General features: G+C 51.4%; 1 long non-coding RNA gene across 1 annotated transcript; it reads right to left on the bottom strand.

The window, feature by feature from the left end:
* Positions 1-2523: 2523 nt before the first annotated feature.
* LOC116648938 lies at positions 2524-3846 on the bottom strand. The gene is made up of 3 exons (XR_004302594.1): positions 3765-3846; positions 3562-3636; positions 2524-2609 (listed from the first exon to the last, which is right to left on the bottom strand). It is a non-coding gene; the product is annotated as an uncharacterized LOC116648938 (long non-coding RNA).
* Positions 3847-21460: the final 17614 nt, after the last annotated feature.

Below are 21460 nucleotides of genomic sequence, written 5' to 3'. Positions count from 1 at the left end.
TCCCCCACCTCCCAGCTATGTTATTGGGTGATACATCCTAATGTATATTTAACAGTGGCTCAAAATCAAATTAATTTAGATTGGTTAATAAACTGTAACATCCGTTTCTAAATCAAGCTACATTTTCCTCTTGAGCAACTAAATTCATGCCTGTTGGTTTAATTTGTTGCTATTGTAATCCTTTAACGCTGATGAAATTATGGAAAGGTTTCTAGTGAAATTATCCAGATTTGATTAGGGTTGGACATATTAATATTTTTCCTTCCCAGTAGTCTTTGGAGAGAGATTGGCTGAGGGTATGCGGGTTCCACGTGCTGTGGACTGTGATCTCAGAAAGCAGACTCCTCCTGTCCCTTGGCAGATAACCCTTCTTTGGGTGTGCATTTACTGAGTGCTGACTGTATGCAGAGCCCTGGATGTTCATGTTCTCAGTGGAGGGTCTGAAAGAAGAAGAGCTTCCGGGAGTCTATGGAGTTGTTGTGAGTGATTTAGGGGTGCCTCCCTATGGCCCCACCTCCAGTTATAGTGGAGCCTCGTGTCTTGTTCACTGTAACCCCAGTGCCACGGAAGTAGGTGCTCACATGCCACACTGTTTGACCTTGACCTTGACCCTGAAGAACAGGTGTGATAACACCTCTCTCTAAGGCCCCAGGGCCAACTGGTGGAGGCAAAGGAGGGGGGAAGGGGCGGGTCCAGGCCAGACACAGCCCCACGGAGAGGAGTGAAACCAGGCAGGTGGGTCTCCATCTGCCCTCCCGCTGCGGGCCCTGCCCAGGTTGCCCCGCCCACCAGCTGACTCCATTTGTTGTGGAATATGCCAGGCCTCGCCCCAAACAGCACATAATCTGCAGAGGAATCTGAAGTGGGTTTCCAGGTTCCCTCCTTCAGGAAAGAGTGGGTTGGGCAGGGCCTGGGAGCTGAGACTCGTGGTGCATGAGGTCAGGCACAGAGAGGCCCCCTAGGAGGGTCCCCCACCTCCAGTGTCCAGCCAGTCTGTGGGGAGGGGGGGTCTCCACTCACTGGCATTCTGGTGGGTGATTCCTGGGCCTGGCAGAGTTCTCTAGAAGGGTTGCTGCCCCTTTACTCCACTTGGGTGAGTGATGTAACAACGGTGTGGGCAAAGTCTCTGCTGGACGCTGATGCCTTTCAGATCCCCAGGTGGGTGGAGCAAAGCCCACTGCGGAGCCTTTGTCTGTGCCTTTTCCCTGCCTCGAGTCTGCTCCCCTTCATGCCAGGAGCTGAGCCCTGAGTCTCTTCCTCCTCGGAGAAGCTGCCCTGTCTCCTTGGAACATGCTCTCCTAGCTCTTTGGAGAGTCAACCGCAGGTGCTAATTGAGACTTGTGGAATTATTTCCTCATACCCAGCTCCTCCCCCACCCCCCCTGCCGGCCCCTGCCCGGCTGCGAAGTTAATGAGAGGAGGAACCCCACATTTGTAACCCAGAGTTGCCCTGTGGTCCACAAATGTGTTTAGCTGCCCTTGCCCAGAGCTTTATGACTTTTAAATTAATCGGCACCTTTTTTTTTTTTAAAGATTTATTTATTTATTTGAGAGAGAGAGAGCACAAGCGGAGGGGAGAGGCAGAGGGAGAGGGAGGGAAATCCTCAGGCAGACTCCTTGCTGAGCGTTGAGCCAGACACCAGCCTTGAGACCACGACTCTGAGATCATGACCTGAGCCGAAATCAAGAGCCGCCGCTCCACTGACTGAGCCACCCAGGCGCCCCTAATCGACACCATTTTAAAGTTAGGAGATTTCACCTGAAAATCTGGATTTGGGGCCTCTGTTTAAAACAAATCAGAAGATTCGGTAACCTTGGGCCCTACGTCCCTACATGAGGACAGTTGGCGGGAATTGGCCTTTATTTTTTTTTTTTGGCTGTTCTCCTAAGAGCACTTTATTTTTTTTTTTTGCATTTTTTATTGTTATGTTAATCCCCATACATTACATCATTAGTTTTAGATATAGTGTTCCATGATTCATTGTTTGTGCATAACACCCAGTGCTCCATGCAGAACGTGCCCTCCTCAATACCCATCACCAGGCTAACCCATCCTCCCACCCCCCTCCCCTCTAGAACCCTCAGTTTGTTTTTCAGAGTCCATCGTCTCTCATGGTTCTTCTCCCCCTCCGATTTCCCCCCCTTCGTTCTTCCCCTCCTGCTACATTCTTCTTCTTCTTTTCTTTCTTAACATATATTGCATTATTTGTTTCAGAGGTACAGATCTGAGATTCAACAGTCTTGCACAATTCACAGCGCTTACCAGAGCACATACCCTCCCCAGTGTCCATCACCCAGTCACCCCATCCCTCCCACCCCACCCCCCACTCCAACAACCCTCAGTTTGTTTCCTGAGATTAAGAATTCCTCATATCAGTGAGGTCATATGATACATGTCTTTCTCTGTTTGACTTGGGAATTGGCCTTTAAACAGGGCGGTGAGCTCCTGTTCACTTGCCCCACTCCCCACCAGCCCCTGCCCACACCCAAGCTGCGTCGCCTGCTTACGTTACTTGTCTGACCTCCATAAATGGTGTGCTTCAGCCCTTCGCCAACTCCTTGTGTCCTGGCCCCGGGCTGCCTTTATGTCCAGCCAATCCTCGAAACCACCTGGTGGGACACATGTCCACATTTTTAAGACAGGAAAACTAAAATTTAGGAGAAGTTAGTGCCCTTCCCTGTGTGGCCAGGTTGTGACTTGGCTTGAAAGCTTGGTTTTCATCGCTGGCTGCTGGGGCCAGGCTGCTTGCAGGGGAGCCCAGCCTCTTCACCCACTGTTGTCAGGGGGGTGTGGTCAGGGCTGTCCTGGCTGGGCTGAGCATCTTTCGCAGGGCTCCTGAGGTCCCCAGGACTTGGGAGGCAGAGTGCCACAATCTCTGGACCCAGAATCACCACCGCTCTCCCTGACACTTACACGACCGCCGGGCCCTTCCCTCCTGGTGTTTGGCTATTTACCAGTCATTTATAAAAAAAGAAAAAGTATTGGCCACCTGCTAGTACCAGGCCCCATACAAAGCCCTGTGTAGCTTCCACAACGAAATCAGACATGACTCCTAGAGTCTAAAAGAGAGGAGTTCTCCCACCTTCTAGAACGTCAGCTCCATAAGGGCTAGGCTATTGCCTGTCTTGTCCCCCACTGTCTCCCACCGCCTCAAACATTCTCTGGCACATAGTAGGTGCTCAGCAAATGTTTGTTGAATGAAGACCAGCATGGCAGCATCTTTCCATACATTTGCTAATGGGAATTCCTCAAAAGGAGCTCTTCTTGTTATCCCTCCTTTTGGGATGGGGCATCTGAGAGGTGAGGGAATTGGCCCGCTCTGCCCCGCAGCTCGAGGTGGGACCAGACACACTACATGGGCCTCCTCCTTGGGCCGGCCTCCTCTTCCTTCTGCATTTCCTTTCCAGCATGCAACTGTGGCTTGTTTTTTTTTTTTTTTTTTTGACACAGCGGATTTTCAGAGCCTCTGGTTGACACCCAGTGACTAAACAGATGGGTAGGGAAAGAATGTCTCCCGTCACAGGTCATCAAAGCCCATCCAGGCCACTCCGGGGGGCTCACCTCATAGAAAGGGGCCTCACCTCTTCTTCAGAAAGAACTTCATTCTGGAATCCAATCGGCATGGAGGAGTTGCTCCTGGAAGGGAATTTCGACATTCATCAGACGTAATTGTTTCCTTAAGTGAAATATTTAAACAGAGCTTCAAGGAATCCAACAAAAGAAAATGAGGTTTAGGGGAAATCCACACACACACACACACATACCGCATTCTTTCCTCAAAACATAAGCTGGAAGGATTTTATCTGCTCTCAGAGGGAAAACTCAAGAGGTTTAATTTAAAACTTGGGAGGGCTCATAGCTTTTCAATGGGGTGATTGTTTCATAGTCAGGGAATGAGATAATACGAAAACGTTTACGAGCCAGTGTTTGGTTTGGCTTCAGAAATTCAAACCCGGCGTCCTTCTGAGAGCTTTCGGGCCTCGAGCGTCGCTGGGCTGGTGTCTCCCCTGGTCAGAGAGCAGATCTGCAACAGCATTTATGCCGCCCGAGCTGTCCAGGGGGGATGCAGGCGGAGGGAGGGGCTTGTGCGCGTGTGCGGCCCGGGACGGGGTTACCAACCCTGCCTCCTTGTCACCCAGCCTCGGGGTGCCCGGAACCCTGGCAACAGTGTAACATACGGACTGAGCATCTGGAAGCCCCTTGACGTGACATTATCTTTTGCTCTGTCAGGGTTCATAACTATCCCCCCATCTTCATCAACCTGCTGGATGGAGAATCCAAACCAACCTTCTCAGAAGGGCAGGCTGCATTGTCCCGCCTTCCTGGGAGTCCTTTCCTGTGGGTTTTATCAGGTGGAAACGAGCAAAATGAGCCCCGACCACGTTGGTGTGAAAGTCGACGACCGCTTCTCCCCTTGGCTTTGCCTCTTTCGTTCTGTTCCAGGCTCTCTTGGGAAAATGCTCATTTCTAGGAGAACAGGGTTTCTTCCCAGGGCCCGAACTCAGGGAGAAGGGAAACCGGCGAGGACAAAACCGGGTGGCCTTTGTTCTCGGAAGGAGCCTTTCGAGGAGGGAGAGCCTGCCTCGTGGGTGGCTGGACAGGAAGGGAGCTCCACTGGGTCCCCCGATGGTCTCAATTCAGAGGCAGCATGTCCCTCGGGGAACCTGGTTCATCAGCCACCTGGTCCTGCCCTGCATGGAGCCCCCTGGGCTGTGGACACCAGCGGGGGAGGGTGAGGCCTGATCTCAGAGAGTGTCCCTCTCAAAAGGCTGCTCGCCTTACCTTCTGCAACTGGCTGCTGACTTTTGGAGACCCCCCTCCAAAAAAAAGGCTTTCTCTTCTCAAGAATTCTCCCCGCGGAGCCCTGCCTCTCAACGTCCCCTAGGACTGGCCCTAACTTTGTCCCCAGCTCTCACCCACCAACACCCATCCTTAACCCTAACCTTACCCTCCTGTGAGGCCTGGGCAGCTGGAGGTGAACTTCGGCTCTCCTGGTGGCTGTCCCAGCGTCCCCTCAGCCCCTCAGGCCTGCTGAGGACCCCGCGGGCACGCTGCTCTCCTGAGCAACCACACCAGCATCCCCCAGCGGTGAGATGCTGGAGAACGCCAGCCACTATCAAGGGCTCCCCCATGTGCTGAATCCACCCCGCTCTCTGAAACCCACGGGCCAGCGGGGTCGCACTCCCTGAGGGCCCCAGGGCAGGATCTCTCCTGGCTTCTCTGGCCTCTGGGGGCTGCTGGCAACCCTTGGCCTCCTTGCCTGCGTCGCTGGCTGTCCTCTCTCTGGGTCCCTGTGTGGTCACATGGTCTTTGTACCCATTTGCCTGTCATTGGCTTCAGGGCCCAGAGGGATCTTGACCTGACTTGACACCATCCACAAAGACCCCGTTTCCAAACAAGATAATGCTCACAGGTTCTGAGTAGACATGGATTTGGGGGGGGTGGACACTCTTGGACCCGGTGTGCTCCCCGTGAGCCTGCACTGGGCTGCACTTTCCATGTTTCCCGACGCCATCCTCACAGCAGCCCACAGATACTCCACGGCCAAGGCCACAGTGCATGTTCCCATGCATGGAGAGGGCGCAGAGGTTCAGAGCCGTGGAGAGGCGAGTGTCCCCGGTCACGCAGCTGGAGCGACAATGACGCTGCCATCCGAGCCCCAAGCAGCTGACTCTGGAGCTCTCTGGCTCTGTTGAAACCTCTACAGTGTCTGGCCCTCCATGCACTTAGCCCAAGAGCAGCCCGAGGGAGAATCCTCCGGCTCGCAAAGTTCATTTCTTTGGGGCACTTATTTCTAGAGCCTCCTTCCAAGCAGACAGACCCAACCAGCCCGTGCTGGGGGCACAAGGGACTGAAAGGTGATCTGGGCAAATCGGTGGAGACAACACAGGGCATCGGGTGCCAGGCCTGCTCGGAGCTCCGAGGTCTGCTTCGGGGTGAAGACAGAATTGTGCACTTTACCGGGCTTAATTTTATGTGAGTTTTACCTAGAATTTTTTTCTGTCTTCACATTTTTCCTTTATCAAAAATCTCACCACTAGAGTTAGCCTTCGGTCTTGAGGCACTAGAAAGGCCACCACCGGGGTCCCTTGTTTCGTCAGAGACGCGGTGTCCAGGAGGCCCAGGGTAGAATGCACATATGTCTCCTGAGAGGTGGGGAGAGAGAGCCAGGCTACCACCAGAGCAGGGCGGGGGTGTCTCCTTGGCCAGCTGTCCCTGTACAAAGCACGGGGACGCGGTGCCGGACAGGTGAATTTAATGGTGTTTCTGGGAAAGGAATATAGAAAAAGGGAGCGCAGCCGGGAGGCAGAAGGTTGAAGTCCACCTGCTTCTCCTGTTTTGGCTGCTGGCCAATCCGGCACATCCCTGTCCTCACTCCATCAACTGTCCCCAGGCCCCTGCCCGTCCCCCGCCCCCCCCCCCAGGGGAGCGGGGTGGCTGAACTGTCAGCCCCGGGAGCATAGCTTCCTGTGTATTTGCCGAAAGGTCTGATACAGCAATAGCTCAATTTTATTGATCGTGTCAATGGCAATAATTCAAGAAAGCTATTTAAATTCACGGGAGGAAGCCAGAGCAATTATCCGCGTCTGCCTCAGATTCTCCATCATTTTTGTTGTTGGCTATTGAGCATGGAGACAGACATTTTGTGTAAGGCTGATGTGACAGCACAGGGGGCTGGTGAGGGCTGGGGTTTTATTTGCAGCCCAGGAGAAAAAAATCATAATCAACAGTTCGCCAGATGTAAATCTATATGCGCAAAGGTTTACGGGGCGTTATCACGGGGCGTGCGGGCACCCAGCGGTTTAAATTCATTTTGTCCCTAATCCCAGCCAAATCCCCTTGGCATATTCCTGCAGTCCCTATTTCAGCACATAATAACATTGTGATTTGTGATGGAGCAGGTGATTTTTTTTTTTTTTTGCAGTCTTTCCCCTGTAGTTAAACTTTAATGAAAACTTAAATCACACCAGAATTCTCGCGGGTGACAAGCAGATGAGATCAGTAGAAGGCACGGCGAGCCTGGCTGGGTGGGCTGTGAGGTGGGGGGGATGAGAGGGAAGAGGACCCCACCCCCCCGCCACCACAGTGCCTTGCACCCCATCCCACAGCATCCTCTCTGGGCAGGAATCATGATTAATTCAGCTCTAAATCCCTGGCTCCTGGCATAGTGCCTGGTACACAGCAGGTGCTCAATGAATAATTGAACAAGTGCATGAGCTGGGTGGGTTGCTTACTTTACAGGGTGGTTGGCCAAACTCCGTTGCTCCTGGATATCATGATGTCATGGTATTTTCTCTGTCTGTGCTGGACATCTTCTGTTTGCCTCTTCAGGTCTGCTCTCTACCCTTTTCTATTCTGATCCCTACGGGCTGACTCACGTAGGCTGTATCCCCTGGGGTCCTCAGCCCTCTGGTATCTAGGGGAAGCCAGCCAATGGGAGGCATCAGCTGGAGGTGGGAGGCGGGTGGAGAAAGAGGCTGGGGTATTTATTCCCCAGTTCTCTATCTGCCTGCCTCAGATTGACTGCGTCCCTCCTATTGGGAGGCTCTTATAGGAGGCTCCTCTCCTAGCACCCTCTTTAGGTTCCAGTAACACACTCACCCATGCGCCCTTCAGCTGCATTAACAGCTCCTCACCTTGCTGATGGGGAGAGGCTTTAACAGGCCCTGCCCATACTTTTACAAATAGTCGCTTTGTTAGCTTTTCTCCATTTCCCACCTGAGGGTGCCCTCTGTTTTTTTTTAAACTTTATTTATTTGTTTTTTTTTAAGATTTTTTATTTATTTATTTGACAGAGACACAGTGAGAGAGGGAACAGAAGCAGGGGGAGTGGGAGAGGGAGAAGCAGGCTTCCTGCAGAGCAGGGAGCCCGATGCGGGGCCCGATCCCAGGACCCCGGGGTCACGACCCGAGCCGAAGGCAGGCACCCAACGACTGAGCCACCCAGGCACCCCTTGCCCTATGTTTTTTATAGGGATCCTAGCTGATAACATAGCTAAGCCATTATGTTCTAATGATTATCTTTTTAAAGTAAGTTCATGTGTTTTCACTCAAGTACCGACTTTGTCTTGCTGCAAGTCAGCAGGTCTCAAAGTGTGGTGTCAGACTAGCGGCCTCAGAATCACCTGGGAGTTCATTAGAAATGCAGATTCTTGGGCCCCACCCGGACCTGCTGAGTCCGACGCTCCCAAGGTGGGCTCAGCTACCTGTGTTTTCACGAATCCTCCCAGGGGTTTTTGACTCACGCTCAGGCCAAGAACTGCTGCTTGGTTAATTCTCGCACATCATAGGTTTGGTGTGTGTGATCCACACTAGTGGTTACCTTCCTAATATCCATTCTCTACATTTTTTTTTTTTTAACTAATAAAACCATAATTTCATACAGGACAGCAGTGTGTCTAGTTTAAACTCTACCTTTCCAGCTTCCTCTGCAGATAGGGGGTTGCCCATGACAGTTCTGGCCAAAGAGACCAAAGAGATGGAAGTGGACATCATTGGTGGCGCTTCCATGAAAGCTGTTTAGAAAGTGGAGAGGGGCACCTGGGTGGCGCATTCGGTGGCGCATCTGGTTCTTGGTTTCAGCTTGAGTCGGGTCTCAGGGTCCTGGGATTGAGCCCTGTTTTGGGCTCCCCACTCAGTGCGGAGTCTGCTTGTCTTTCTCTCTTGCTCTCTCTCTCTCTGCCCCTCCCCCTGCTCACTCTCTCTCTCTAAAATGAATGAATAAATCTTATAAAAAAAAAAAGTGGAGAGTAGGGGTGAGGAGCAGAAGAAGCTGGTGCCAGATTTTTTACCCTTTGCTCTTACCGCTCTTTCTGCCTGGAATTAAGATGCAATGCTGGAGGTAGAGCAGCCCCCTTGTGACCATAGGTGACCATTAGAATGAAAGATTTTAGATAAGAGACTGAATTTTGATAGCATGGTGGAGCTCTCTCTTAACAAAGAGACGGCTTATTTGGGGGAAGCTACTGTTATTTGAGTTTTCTGATACATGTAGCCAAATGCAAGTCATAGGTAAAATAAGTATACAACTGTGACAATAAAAAGTGTTCATTGGTGTGTGCCACTCCGAATCGTCTTGCAGGTCACAAAACCCTGCTTTGATTAGAACGTCATTGTTAAAGGCAAGATGCACTATAGATTGGCAAAAAGAGGCTTGCCTGACACGGATCTGGGTACACAACAGATTCTGGGTTTTATGTCTCTGTTTATACCTACATTCTGGCAAAAGGGGATTTGAAAAATTTTCTGGAGTCAAGTTAAGCTGAAGTTACTTTGGAAGAGGAACCAAGGAGATCTGGGTGGTATCAAATGACATTTTCTCCATCATCAGCAGCACTGTCATCATCATCAATCACAAAATCTCTAGAATGGCCACTGTTTACAGGGCCATGTGCCAGATACCAGGGACTCCAAAGGCACTAGTGGCCCGACCTAAGCTTCCAAGTTGCTCACTGTGCAGGCAAGAGGAGAGACCAAGAGGTCACAGGAGCTGGGCAATCAGGGAAGACTGCGTGGAGGAAGTGGCATTTGGATTGGCAGTCAGGGGAACAGAGACTGTCAATTAACTGAATATCTATTTATTCCAGGCATTGTGTAGGGGCTATTGGCCAGTCTCATAACTTCTCTGTGATAAAGGGATTACCACGAGGAAACAGGCTCAGAGAGGCAAAGTGACTTGCCAATGTCACACAGACTCTTAGGGGTAGAGGCTCAACTCTGAACTGTGAGAACCCAATCTGAGCCTATCAATATTATGAATGGGGCTCCCACAGGACATGGAGAGATGCCAGGGAGGGGACCCTAACCCCAGAGAGACCACAGTCTTTTTCTACCAGAGCCCTCCAAAGAGTTTTTAATTATCCACATTTTCTAGAAGAGGAAACTGGTTCAGAGAGGTGAATCTACTTTCCCAGGGTCATATAGCTAGAGGAGCAGAGCTGGGACTCAGGCCTAGATCCATGGGGCTCCAGGGGCTCTGAGTGCACTGTGGATCCCAGGAAGGTTTCATGGAGGAAGAGGACTAGATTTGTTGTTGTTTTTGCTTGAAGGACAGTTTACTTTGTTGTTGTTGTTGTTATTGAATTATTTTTTATTACCCCTCATGCTTGTTAATCCCTTCAATCTCCACAACCACGTGGAGTTGGTACTATTTTTGACCCCACTGTGCAGAAAGGGAAACTGAGGCAGGTTGTTATCCAACCTCTCTGTTCTTTACTTTTTTGGGCACTTCTCTTATTCCCCATTCTGCAGGCAGCCCAGGGCCCTGGACAAGGTTTGTGTACAATTCCAGTGGAGTGTGAGCAGCAGGGGCTTATGTCTTGATCATCTGAGGCATTGCTTGTAACCGCCTAATCTCACTGATGGACTCCGTCATGCAACTCTCTTCTTCCTCTCCTCACGTCGTGGCTCCCGCAGGGCATGTCTATGGCCTGCCCTGCCCAGGCTCCCTCTTTCTGGAAGGAAATTCTCCCCTCCTGTGTCCCACTGGGGGAATCCCCGCTTCCTTGATCTTCACCTGTGTGGTTTGAGTGCGTGAAACTCTGCCCCATCACCACAGCCATTGGTCTAGGGGTAGTCATGTGACCTAGTCATGTGGCCCAGGCTGAGCCAATGAGAACCTTCCCTGGGACTTCTGCTGGAACCACTTGGGAAAAAGATCTCTTTTCCCACCGAGTTGTTACACCAGTGGGATGTAATTGAAGCTGCCTGAGAAGGAAACCAGCCTAGAGGAAAGTAGCACCAAGAAGGAGGGACCGATGACATGATTTGTGCCCCTGAATCCAGCTATGTCTGAAATCTACCCTGGACTTTTCGGTTGCACGAAATAAGAAATCTGAGAGTTGGCATTCTATCTCTGGTTCGCTGATTGTCCTGACGCATTCAGCCTCATTTCTAAGATTCCTATTCCCCGTCCCCAGCCTGGGGCATTTCTGGTCGCAGCAGACTTTGCTGAGGTTTGGGAGCGAGGGAGGGGTTTTATAAACCACGCTGCTCAGCCTCCCTGCCTTTCCTGTTTTTCTGTCCCCTTCCCCCCTCCTCCCCCAGAGACAACATCTCCTAAACTTTCCTATGCTGCCCCCCGCCCCACCAAGCTTGGGCTCCCGTCACACATTTCCAAACTTTCATCATCGTGTCTTAGTGAGGAAATGGTTATCCACTCTTTCCCCATACCCTGGCCTCATAGACAACCAGCTTTGGCCTTCACGATGTCCACTTTTCTTTCCCCTTTGTGAAGAGGCTAAAGGCGTGAAAAGGTCTAAGTTCAAGTGCCAGCCCAGCCCCTCTATTCAGCAGCTGTGTGACCCTGGGCAGGTTACTTAACCCTCTCTGTGCCTCCTAACGTGGTCTGTAAAATGGAAATACAGATGAGGCCTTTTTCTTAGGTCTGCTGTGAGGATTAATTGAGCGAATTTATGGAAAACACTCAGAAGCAAGCCCTGCTCTGAAGTGTTTGTTATACAGTTATTAAGAGGAGGCAATGGGGTGCCTGGGTGGCTCAGTCGTTAAGCGTCTGCCTTCGGCTCAGGTCATGATCCCAGGGTGCTGGGATCGAGCCCCGCGTCAGGCTCCCTGCTGGGCGGGAAGCCTGCTTCTCCCTCTCCCACTCCCCCTGCTCATGGTCCTGCTCTCACTATCTCTCTCTCTCTCTGTCAAATAAATAAATAAAGTCTTTAAAAAAAAAAAAAAAGAGGAGACAATGTAGGAATTCATGCCCCCGCTGAAATGAATTACACTACCTCCCTTAGAAGGCAGAAGCAGTTACCATTCCTCCAACCCAGTGCATCTGGGGTTTCTTCTGCCCAAACAGAAAGGAGAGCCCTGAGAGGTTATGGGGTCAGGGAGGCAGGTTAGGGGAACCTCACACGTGGAGGGGCAGACTTCGGACTTGAGTCCTGGGAATCAGGAGCTGTTACTGGTCTTGGAGGAGGGAGAGGAGGTGTTTCAGTTTGCCGTCTGGGGCGGCATGCAGTGGTGCCACATTCTTGCTGTAACTTAAGGACTCCAGCCATCCGGCTCCAGCAGTGGGTAATAAAGGAGCCCCGGCTCGGTGTGAGCTGAGAGCCGCCGACAGCCTAACCGCTGACGGGGAGATGAAAAAAGGACTCAATCAAGCTAACAGCCCTTCCTGGCTGCCCTGCGGCGATTGCGCTTTGCACGGAGCTGGCGAAAATACTGGCCCTTGAAGTGTTCTCGCTCTCCGGGGAGCAGCTGCGAGAGGAGGGGCGACCGCTGGGCCAGCCTGGAGGGTGCGAGGCGCTGGGGGCTGCCCGGAGGGGGGTTTCCTCCCCGCCTGCCCGAAGTAACCACATGGAGCCGCCGTGCTCTTTATGTGTGGTGGTCTCGCTTTACTCCACTGGGCAGACGAGGAAACAGGCTCAGAACTGGAGCGCGGCCCGTTCGAGGTCATATGCGGTCATATGCCTGGGAAGTTCCAAATGTGGGCCGCGTGTGCCTGACTCCAAATTCCGGGTAATTGTTGTGATGCTGCCGGCCTCGCAGATCAGTGAGGAAGGGGGCGCAGGAGCCGGTGTGGGATGGGGAAGCCGATTTGGGAAGCAACTTAGGGAAGGCTGAGCCTGGGCAGGAGGGGGGGGGGCTTTGCAAGCGAGATGAGGGTGACCTGCATGCAGAAGGAAGAGGGCTGTGTGTGTGTGTGTGTGTGTGTGTGTGAGAGAGAGAGAGAGAGACAGAGACAGAATTATTAGCCTCTTTCTTGATTCTTCAGAATTCCCTGATGTCCCAGACCGCTTCCAAAGCTGTGAAATATCCACTCATTCATTCATTAAACATATATGTATATTTAACTGAGCGCCTACTACATACCAGGCATTATGCTAAACTCTGGGAAGTCTAGCAGAGGACAGGACAGACCAAATTAGATCCTTCATGGAGTGTGTATACTAGTTGCGAGGCAGAGAGGAAAAAAGGTAAATCATCAAGGAAGGACCCCCCCCCCCCCAAAAAAAAGGGTAAACAACAAAGAGCAGAGTCTCAGGATTAAGGCAGGGGTGGTAAGATAGAAAGTCACTGGCATGGATGGGGAAGGGCCACTTTAAATAAGATGAGCTTGGAAGGCTTCTTGGAGGAGGTGATGTTTGAGCTGGAATATTTGATGTTTCTGTGTGTCAGGAAAAAGCCGAGGGCTGGGCACCTGCAGGCTGGGACTGGGTGAGAAAACCTCTGACCCCCTTCATCTTCACCAGAAACCCTTCAGATGACTGCAACTGCAACTGAGGTCTTGCCTGCAACTTACGGGGAGACCCTGAGCCAGCGTCACCCCCTAAGTCACTCCCAGATTCCTGACCCCCCCCCAGAAGCTGAGATAATACTTAATTGTCTTTAAAGCTGCAAAGTTTGGGTGCATCTTGTTACGCAGCAACGGGTAACTACTACAAGGGCCACCTTGGAGGGAGAGGTTCTTTTTGAGTGAGAAAATCTTTCCTGGAAACTCACCAGCTGTTGACCGCATTGTGTCACATGATCGGGACTAGACCAATCTCTGGCAGGGGGCGTGGTCATCTTGAACCAATCAGGATGCTCGCCCTGGGGCTGGCTCTCCAGGACCAGGGAAGGTGGCAGATCCTGGAGCGAAACCAGGGAAGAGGGTGTGTGAGCACTTCCTCCTGTCCTCCAAAGCCTGGTTTAACCCCCAGTACATCCTTCAATGTCAGCAACTACCACGTATTGAGCACTAACTGTATGCCTGGGTTTTCACCTGCACGGAGCTCTGGCTCCACCGTATTGTCGCATCTACTTGCCCTCATCTTAGCCTTTGCACGAGCTGGTCCTGCCACTCGGCGTGTCTTTATGCCCCTGTTGCCAGTTCAAGTCCCGCCCTTCCCGCAAGGACCTCAGGCTCCACCAAGACTCCCACCCAGAGATTACGTGGACAGATCTGGTGATTTCATCACTATCACCGCCCACACTTACCCATCATGTGCACTTGTTGATTTGTCTGTAGTTGGTCTCTCTTCTGCTAGCCCCGTTAGAACGAAAGCTCCAAGAGGGCAGGGATGGGGTGGGTCTTGTTACCCCTTTCTCCTTAGAAGGAGTCTGGCCACTTGGGTTCCCATCCTGCTCCTCTGGTTATTGGCTGTGTGGCCTTGGGCAACCTGCTTTGACCTCTCTGTGCCTCAGTTTCCTCATCTGCAAGTAGGGAGGATAATAGCACTTTCCTCACATGGGTGTGGTGACGATTCAGTGAAACTGGTGTATCCAAGTGCTTGGCATTTAATATGCTCTCGTTAATGAATTAATAAGTTAGACAGAGCCTCCTCTCCTCCACTGTTGGAGGCTGACTCCCTTTGCTGTGGGCTGGGGCTCAGGAGAGAGATGTTCTCTCTCTCTCTCCCTCTCTCTCTCTCTCTCTCCTGCAGTTACTGGCAGTCACCCTGGCTTTGATCCAAAGGGTGAGTTCCAAGTCTCATGGGCTGGCCAACCCTGACCATGATGCCGATGATTGGACCCTGAGTCCCTGAGTCCCTGAGTCCCTGGCAAGAGACTGCCTTTCTCGAATGTGTGCTTCTTTCCAGACAAGATGTGTGACAAGCGCTTCCTTCCTCAGGCCCCTCCACGCAGGAGGCCTTCCCATGTGTCGCCGAAGGGTATACACCTGGGCCCAGGCCCGGGGAGCAGGAAAGCAGGCCAGGCTCGATAGAAGTCAGACCCCAGGTTCCCTTGGCTTCTCCTTTCCACTCAGTGCTGCCCTGGGGAATTTCTCTTGGGGCCAGGACTCTGGGTTCTTAGTAATAATAATAGAAATAACAATGACGCCATTTGTGGAGATCTCCCCATGTGCCCGGCTCTGTGCCAAACAGATTGTTTTCAGGGACTGACCCAGCGGGCCTGTGAATGGGTCATAGCGTCATCCCCACTTTACTAATGAGGATGCCGAAGCACCACTGAGGGCGAGGCCCTGGCCCCAAGGGGACACCCGGGAACGGAAGCCTGGAGTCTGACAAGCTGGAGACGTTCTTTTTTTTTTTTTTTTTAAGATTTTGTTTATTTGTCAGAGAGAGAGAGAGAGCACAAGCAGGGGGAGAAGCAGAGGGAGAGGGAGAAGCAGGATTCCCGCTGAGCAGGGAGCCAGACGTGGGGCTCGATCCCAGGACCCTGAGATCATGACCTGAGCCGAAGGCAGATGCTTAACCGACTGAGCCACCCAGGTGCCCCAAGCCGGAGACATTCTCGAGGGCTGGGCAGTGAGCTGGCGTGACCACAGCTGAGAACAGGAAGACTCTGGGCTTGTGGTTGGGCTGACCTGGGTGAATCTGGCTCCTTACCCACCAGGCAAGTTCTTAGGGCCCCAGCCCCTCAGTGTCCTTATCAGTGAGATGGAACTGGATGTGGCCCCCCCTTTTGGCTGTTCAGAGCATTGCAAGAAAAATGACCCTGGAGCCCTCGGTATACATGCTGTATGTGTATGCCTGGCAGACAGTAGATACTCAGTAAATGAGAGCTGGAAAGACAGCAGGAGGATGTAATTCCATCAAATATCCTTGGAAAGCAGGCCCCTTGCTGTCCCTCACTTTTTTCAAGGTGCAGACTTTGAAGAACCAGTTACTTTCAAGTGGGAATAAGAAAGAGGAAGGAAGAGAGAAAAGAGCACCAGGTATGATTTTTGGTTGCAGGTAATGGAAAACCTAACCCAGTGTTGTAAACAAACAGGGTTTAATTTTCCCATACAAAAAGAAGTTCTGGGAGGCGGGAGAGTTGGTTCCAAAGCTCTGGCCTTTCTGGGTTGCTGTCTGTGCTTCTCCTGGCCTTTCCCTCAGAACACAAAGTAGCGGCCATGACTCCAGGCATCACATCCACATTCAAAGCAGGAAAAAAGGGCACAGGGGACATTAACTCTCTTCGCTTTTTTTTTTTTTTTTTTAAAATCAAAGGAAGCAAAACATTTCCCACCATCTCCCCAGTTGCCTTCTGCTTCCATTTCATTGGCCAGAACTGCAAGGGAACCTGGGAAAGCAGATGGTTAGCTTTTTTAGACCTGGGGTAGATGCAGGCATGGAGAGAAGGCTGTGAAAGGGTGGTGGGTCAGTCACAGTGTCTGTCACAGAGAGCCCACTCATTGCCAATTTCTTTGAATTTGGGACTTGGGACCTTGGAGCTGAGTCACCTGAGTTCAGATCCTGGCTCTTGGCCATTTTCTAGCTGTGTGACTCCGGCAAGTTACTTAACCGCTCTGTACCTCAGGTTCCTTCTCTCTAAAATGGCAACCACATTAGTACGTCCCTTGGTGGGTCCTTATCTGAATGAAATGTTAATTTCACGTATAAAGTACCCAGCACATACAAAGCGCTATATAGGTGTTAGCTGCCATTTTCCCCGCTGTCTCCTCTCCCAGACCCCATCGCGGATGAAAACCGACACAGGTCAAATTGTCCTGGTTTTTATATGACTCATTATGGATTAACACATGCACCAAAAATATACCTTGTAGGGTGATGGAGACCTGGCCAACTCCGCAAGGCAAACTGTCGCATCCCAGGTTTGCCTTGCAAATTCCCTCATATAAAGCCAGGAGAGAGAAACAAACAGCTCAGCCTTTTCTCCATCAACCAACCAGTCGACTTCCTCCTCCTTTATGGAGGGCACAGGGCTACACAGAATATTACTTAAAAGAATAGAAAAGGCATTCCAGAATCCAGTGCTAATAAAATTACTCTAAAAGCATTTCTCCCCTGTTCGAAGTTAACTCGTTCCTAATGATGATAAACTCCCCCGCTGCTGCCTGGCCCTTCCAGGGCCGAGGAGGCCAATGATCCTCCAAAGGAGTAGATTTCGGTCTCTTGCCAGGGTCCTGGTTTTCTAGGGGCTCTGAGGTAGTCTGGGCACCAGAAGCACCAGTTTGGTTATTGGCAGGAGGCAAGTGCTGGGGGGCATTTAGAGGCTGTCTGTGTGTGCTGTCCTGGGGAAGGAAATGGGAGGCCTGCTGTCTTCTGACCTCCTGGGTTCCTCTTTATGAGCTTTCAAAAACAAAGGCTGCGGGGAGAAGACAATACACTATTGACAGGTACCTGAGGAAGATGCTGGAATGTTTGGCTCATTTAAGCTGGATGAGACCCAAATCCTGGAGGCTGTTCTGCAGATTGGATACTTGGAACAATATTCTGGTTTTCACTGGGTGAGTCACTCTTGGGAGACAGAGAACTGTGCTGTTGGCAGTTTCGTTCTGAGTTTACGACAACTCATGCCCTTCCTTCCTCACCCCCTTTATGTCAGCTCAAAAAAGCATTCAGTACCTGAAGTGGAGAGAGGCCTGGTTTCTCTTGATCTTCTCCAGGGAGACTCTTAGTAGGACTTTCTTTGGAGACATGGACAAACTGTGGTGTACCTAGGGTTGCTTTGTGAATTACCAGGCACCATTCCTGTGGGAACGAGTCAGGGGGCTTTGAAGGTTTGACATTCTGGAGTCCTTGGATGTGCAGCTGACCAGCAAAAGGAATGTTTCACCCTCAGGGCCGTTTTGGAGCTGGGGACATTCCGGACCATAGCGCTGGGGCCTGCATTTACTTTCTCTACCAACACAAGCTCGGATGCAGTCTAGAGTCTGTGGGTGACAGGACAACTCAGACCTCCTGCCCATTAAGCCCAGATCTTACTGGTTTTCCCACAAGTGCTCACCGTATCACATACAAACTATAGTGCACATTCCAATGAATTACATCCTAAGAGTTCAAGGTGGTCACAAATGGACCATTTTGCCCCAAACAGTCATGATAGTTCCACGCTGTGTGTTCAGGGCTATTGAGCACAGCACAGGCATTACAAATGATGGGGTGACCCGTGTGTTCGGCATGAAATAATGTCCCAGGCAAGCAGTGACATGAAAAAAACAGTCATGGAACAATATAGAACAGAAAATGGGAAGAAAAAAAAAGAAACACGAAAAAAAGTTAAAAATAAAATCAAGAACTTTTCTGTTCAGAGGTGGTATGGCAAAGTGGTCGATGGTGAGGGTCAAAGTCAGACTGTCTGAGTCCGCCCCTGTTCCACCACTGGCTAGCCCTGGCCCTCTCTGAGCCTCAGTTTCTCTGTCTGTAAAATGGGGATAATAGTAACACCTTCGGGGGATTGCCGGGGGCCGACTACCAGGATCTGTTAAATAAAGGAATCCAGCCCTTCTGAAGGTCATCCACCGCTCCTGCCTGTGGTTATCACCTCTACACTGGGGGTCGGAACCAGGAGGGTAAGGATCTCCTTCCTACCACATTCTAGAAATTTTGGAACTTCTTAGTGTCAGCACATGTGGATTATATGTATACACTTTTAATAATAATAATAATAATAAAATTAGTAATGCTATTTGTAAAGGGTTACTATGCAGGACATTAAGATGTCCCGACCCACTGAGGGGCCATCCTGCATGTTGCGGAGTTGGGGTAGGGGAGGGAGCGCTGGGCAGCTCAGCCCGTCAGACAGGGCCGTGGGTGGGGGCAGGCTGCCTGGTAAAGGAGAGAGGGGCCACTGGACATTTATCAGAGTTGGGTGGGGAGATGGCTTTCCTCTTGAGAGGCCCCTCTCATGTTACCTGGTGGCTTTAGGACAGAAGGCCTTTAGCCAAGCAGGTTCCTTCCTGCCCGGTGTGATGAGCTGAGATTAAAGGCTCTGTTGACGCACAAAGGAATAGTTTCATCTGGAAAATTCCATGGCATGGTGAGGCTTGCCAGGCCTTTAACACAGGGGCCTGGGGATTCCTGAGTGTTCACGAAGAGCCCAGAGGGATGGGGTGGAAAGGGGTCTGTTCAGTTGTGTGGTTAATTTTTATTGAGCTAGACCTACTATGTGCCAGGCCCCATTCTAGGCACCGAGGACATGGCCAAGAGATGAATAAATGAATGTGAGAATTCTAGCCAGTTGTGGGTTCTATGAAGATGATCAAAAATGTGATGGGATCAAATGTGACTGAGTGTTGGGCGTTGGGGGAGCATGTCCACTTTCAGCCGTGTGGCTAGAAAGTCGTCTCTGAGGAGGTGACATTTGCACAGAAATCTGAATAGAATAACGGAGCCAGCTCGAGTGTCCATGGGAAGAGCATTCCAGCAGAGGGCAGAGCAAGGCGCCGAGGCTGCGGGGGGCTTGGCAAGTTCTGGAAAGAGCAAGGAGGTTGGAGTCGCTGGAACCGGATAGTTTGGGTGGGGTTGGGGGAAATGGTAGGAATGCAAACTTGTTTGGAAATGGGGTCTGTGCAGATGTGATCAGGTTAAGATGAGGTCGTTAGGGTGGGCATTAATCCAGCATGACCGGCGTCCTTATCAGAAGGGGGGAGACACAGGGAACGTCACATGCTGAGGAAGGCGGGGGGGGGCGGGGGGACGCAGCCACAGCTAGGAACACCTGGGGCCACCAGAGGCTGCAAGAGGCAAGGAAGGACCCTCCCCTGCCCACACCTTGGTTTCGGGCCTCTGACCTCCAGAGCTGTGCTCTAGGCCACCCAGCTCAGGGGTGGCTGGGGGTTTGGGGGGGTGCTTTGTTATAACAGCCCTGGGGTGCTAGCACACAACATTTAGCAGGGGAGGGTGCTAAGGGCCTGAGGGGTGCCACGACCAGCCACAGCCACACGGCTGGTCAAGGTCACAGTCAGGACTTGAACTTGGCCACACCTCTGTGCCAATCCAGTGTAGCTGCCCCTCCGTCCCCCATCCCCCCAACCCCCGTGCTCTCCCCACTCTGCAGGGTTAGAGCTTCTTCCAGGCTCTGGGGATCTTGTCAAATGCAGGTTCCAGCTCAGTAGCTCGGTTGGGGGGCGGGCTGAGGCTGGCTCCCTCCTGAGGCCGATGCTGCTGGTCTAGGGACTGGGCTTTGAGCAGCAAAGTACTTGAGGATGACTTCCACTTCTACCTCACAGACTATTATGTTGTTCAGTATTCATCCCTCAGGAACAATGACTCAGTCCAGTTCAGGGGTGAATCCCAATTAATCTAGCCAGGAGTCAGCAAACTGATTTTCTGTAGAGTCAGATAATAATTCTTTTAGGCTTTATGGGCCACACCATCTCTGTTGCAACTATTCAGCTCTGCTGTTGTAGCATGAACGCAGTCCTATGTAAAAAAAATGTGTGGCTGTGCACCGATAAATCTTCATTTACAAAACAGACTTGGGGCCGGATTTGCTGACCCCTGGCCTAAGCCAATCCATGGCTGCCCTATGCCCCTTGCCAGGGGTTCACATGACCCAACTCTAGCAATGATAAGTGAGGGGGGACTCCACGGGAGGTTTATGGGGAATCTTTCCTGGCTCTTTAAAAAGAGAGAAACATGGGGCGCCTGGGTGGCTCAGTTGGTGAAGCAGCTGCCTTCAGCTCAGGTCATGATCTCAGGGTGGAGCCCTGCATTGGGCTCCCTGCCCAGCGGGGAGTCTGCTTCTCCCTCTCCCTCTGCCCCTCCCCCTCTGCTTGTGCGCTCTCTTGAGCGCGTGCTCTCTCTCTCAAATAAATAAATAAAACCTTTAAAAGAAAGAGAGAGAGAGAAACACGAGGAAGAGATGACTGGCTCATCTTGGGCTGCCATTTGTCCTGGTGGGATGTGATGACTGGATCTGCTGCAGCCATTTTGGGACCTTGAGGGGCATGAGCTACATTGAGGGTGGCAGAAGACAGGCAGGGAAAGACCCTGGTCCTGACACCACCACTGAGCTGCTGAATCAACCTGCCCAGAAGCTCCTTCAGTAGGAATTCTTATGGAAAATATAAACCGGCATGATTATTAAAGGTGTTTGAATTGGAGTTTTTCTGTTATTTGCTGCCCAAGACAGCCTCCTGCAGGTGCCCCAGGCCGTTGAGCTGCTAACCTCCTCTTCCCCAAGTTAGCACCCCCTTCCTTAGGCCCTGCGGGCAGTGACCCACGCTGAATCGAGAGTCTAGAGATTTGACTCCCTGCCCAAATCTGTGTGACTTTGACCAAACCAGTGGCCTTCCATCTGTAAAAGGAGGGCAACTCTACTGGTCAGACAGGTTTGCTGTGAGGTCCTGGGCAGGTAAAGTAGCAACAGCTAGGACAGTGACTAACACGGTCGGGGTCCACCCACACACCCTGGCTCTCTCGCTCCCGTCCTGCAATCCCCAGTGCCTTGCTCCTAACTGCCTGTACTCTTGCCTAGCTTCTGTGTATTAACTGATCTGATCCTCCTAAGGACTCTCCGAAGTGGGCACTATTATCCCATATTGCAGGAGGGGAAACTGAAGGCCAGAGAGGTTGAGTAACTTGTCCAGGTTCACACAGCTTGTCTCACTCCAGAGTTTGTGTCTTAACCATTGTTCTGTACTATGTGATGGAGTTCTGGGGCCAGAAATCCTGGGTTTGAACATGGACTATGACCCTGCACGAGTACTGTTGCTCCTTTGGACCTCAGTCTTTCATCTACTAAATGGGCTACATGAGAATTAAGTGAGTAACATTTGTAAAGGGGTAAGGACCCAGTATACATCAGCTGGTATTCTTTATTATTGAGAGGG

This window comes from Phoca vitulina, unplaced genomic scaffold (genome assembly GCF_004348235.1).
Source record: "Phoca vitulina isolate PV1807 unplaced genomic scaffold, GSC_HSeal_1.0 scaffold46, whole genome shotgun sequence".
Classification (NCBI taxonomy): Eukaryota; Metazoa; Chordata; class Mammalia; order Carnivora; family Phocidae; genus Phoca; species Phoca vitulina.
The sequence above is the reverse complement of the archived record's forward strand: the minus strand, read 5'-3'. Positions and strand labels throughout refer to the sequence as shown.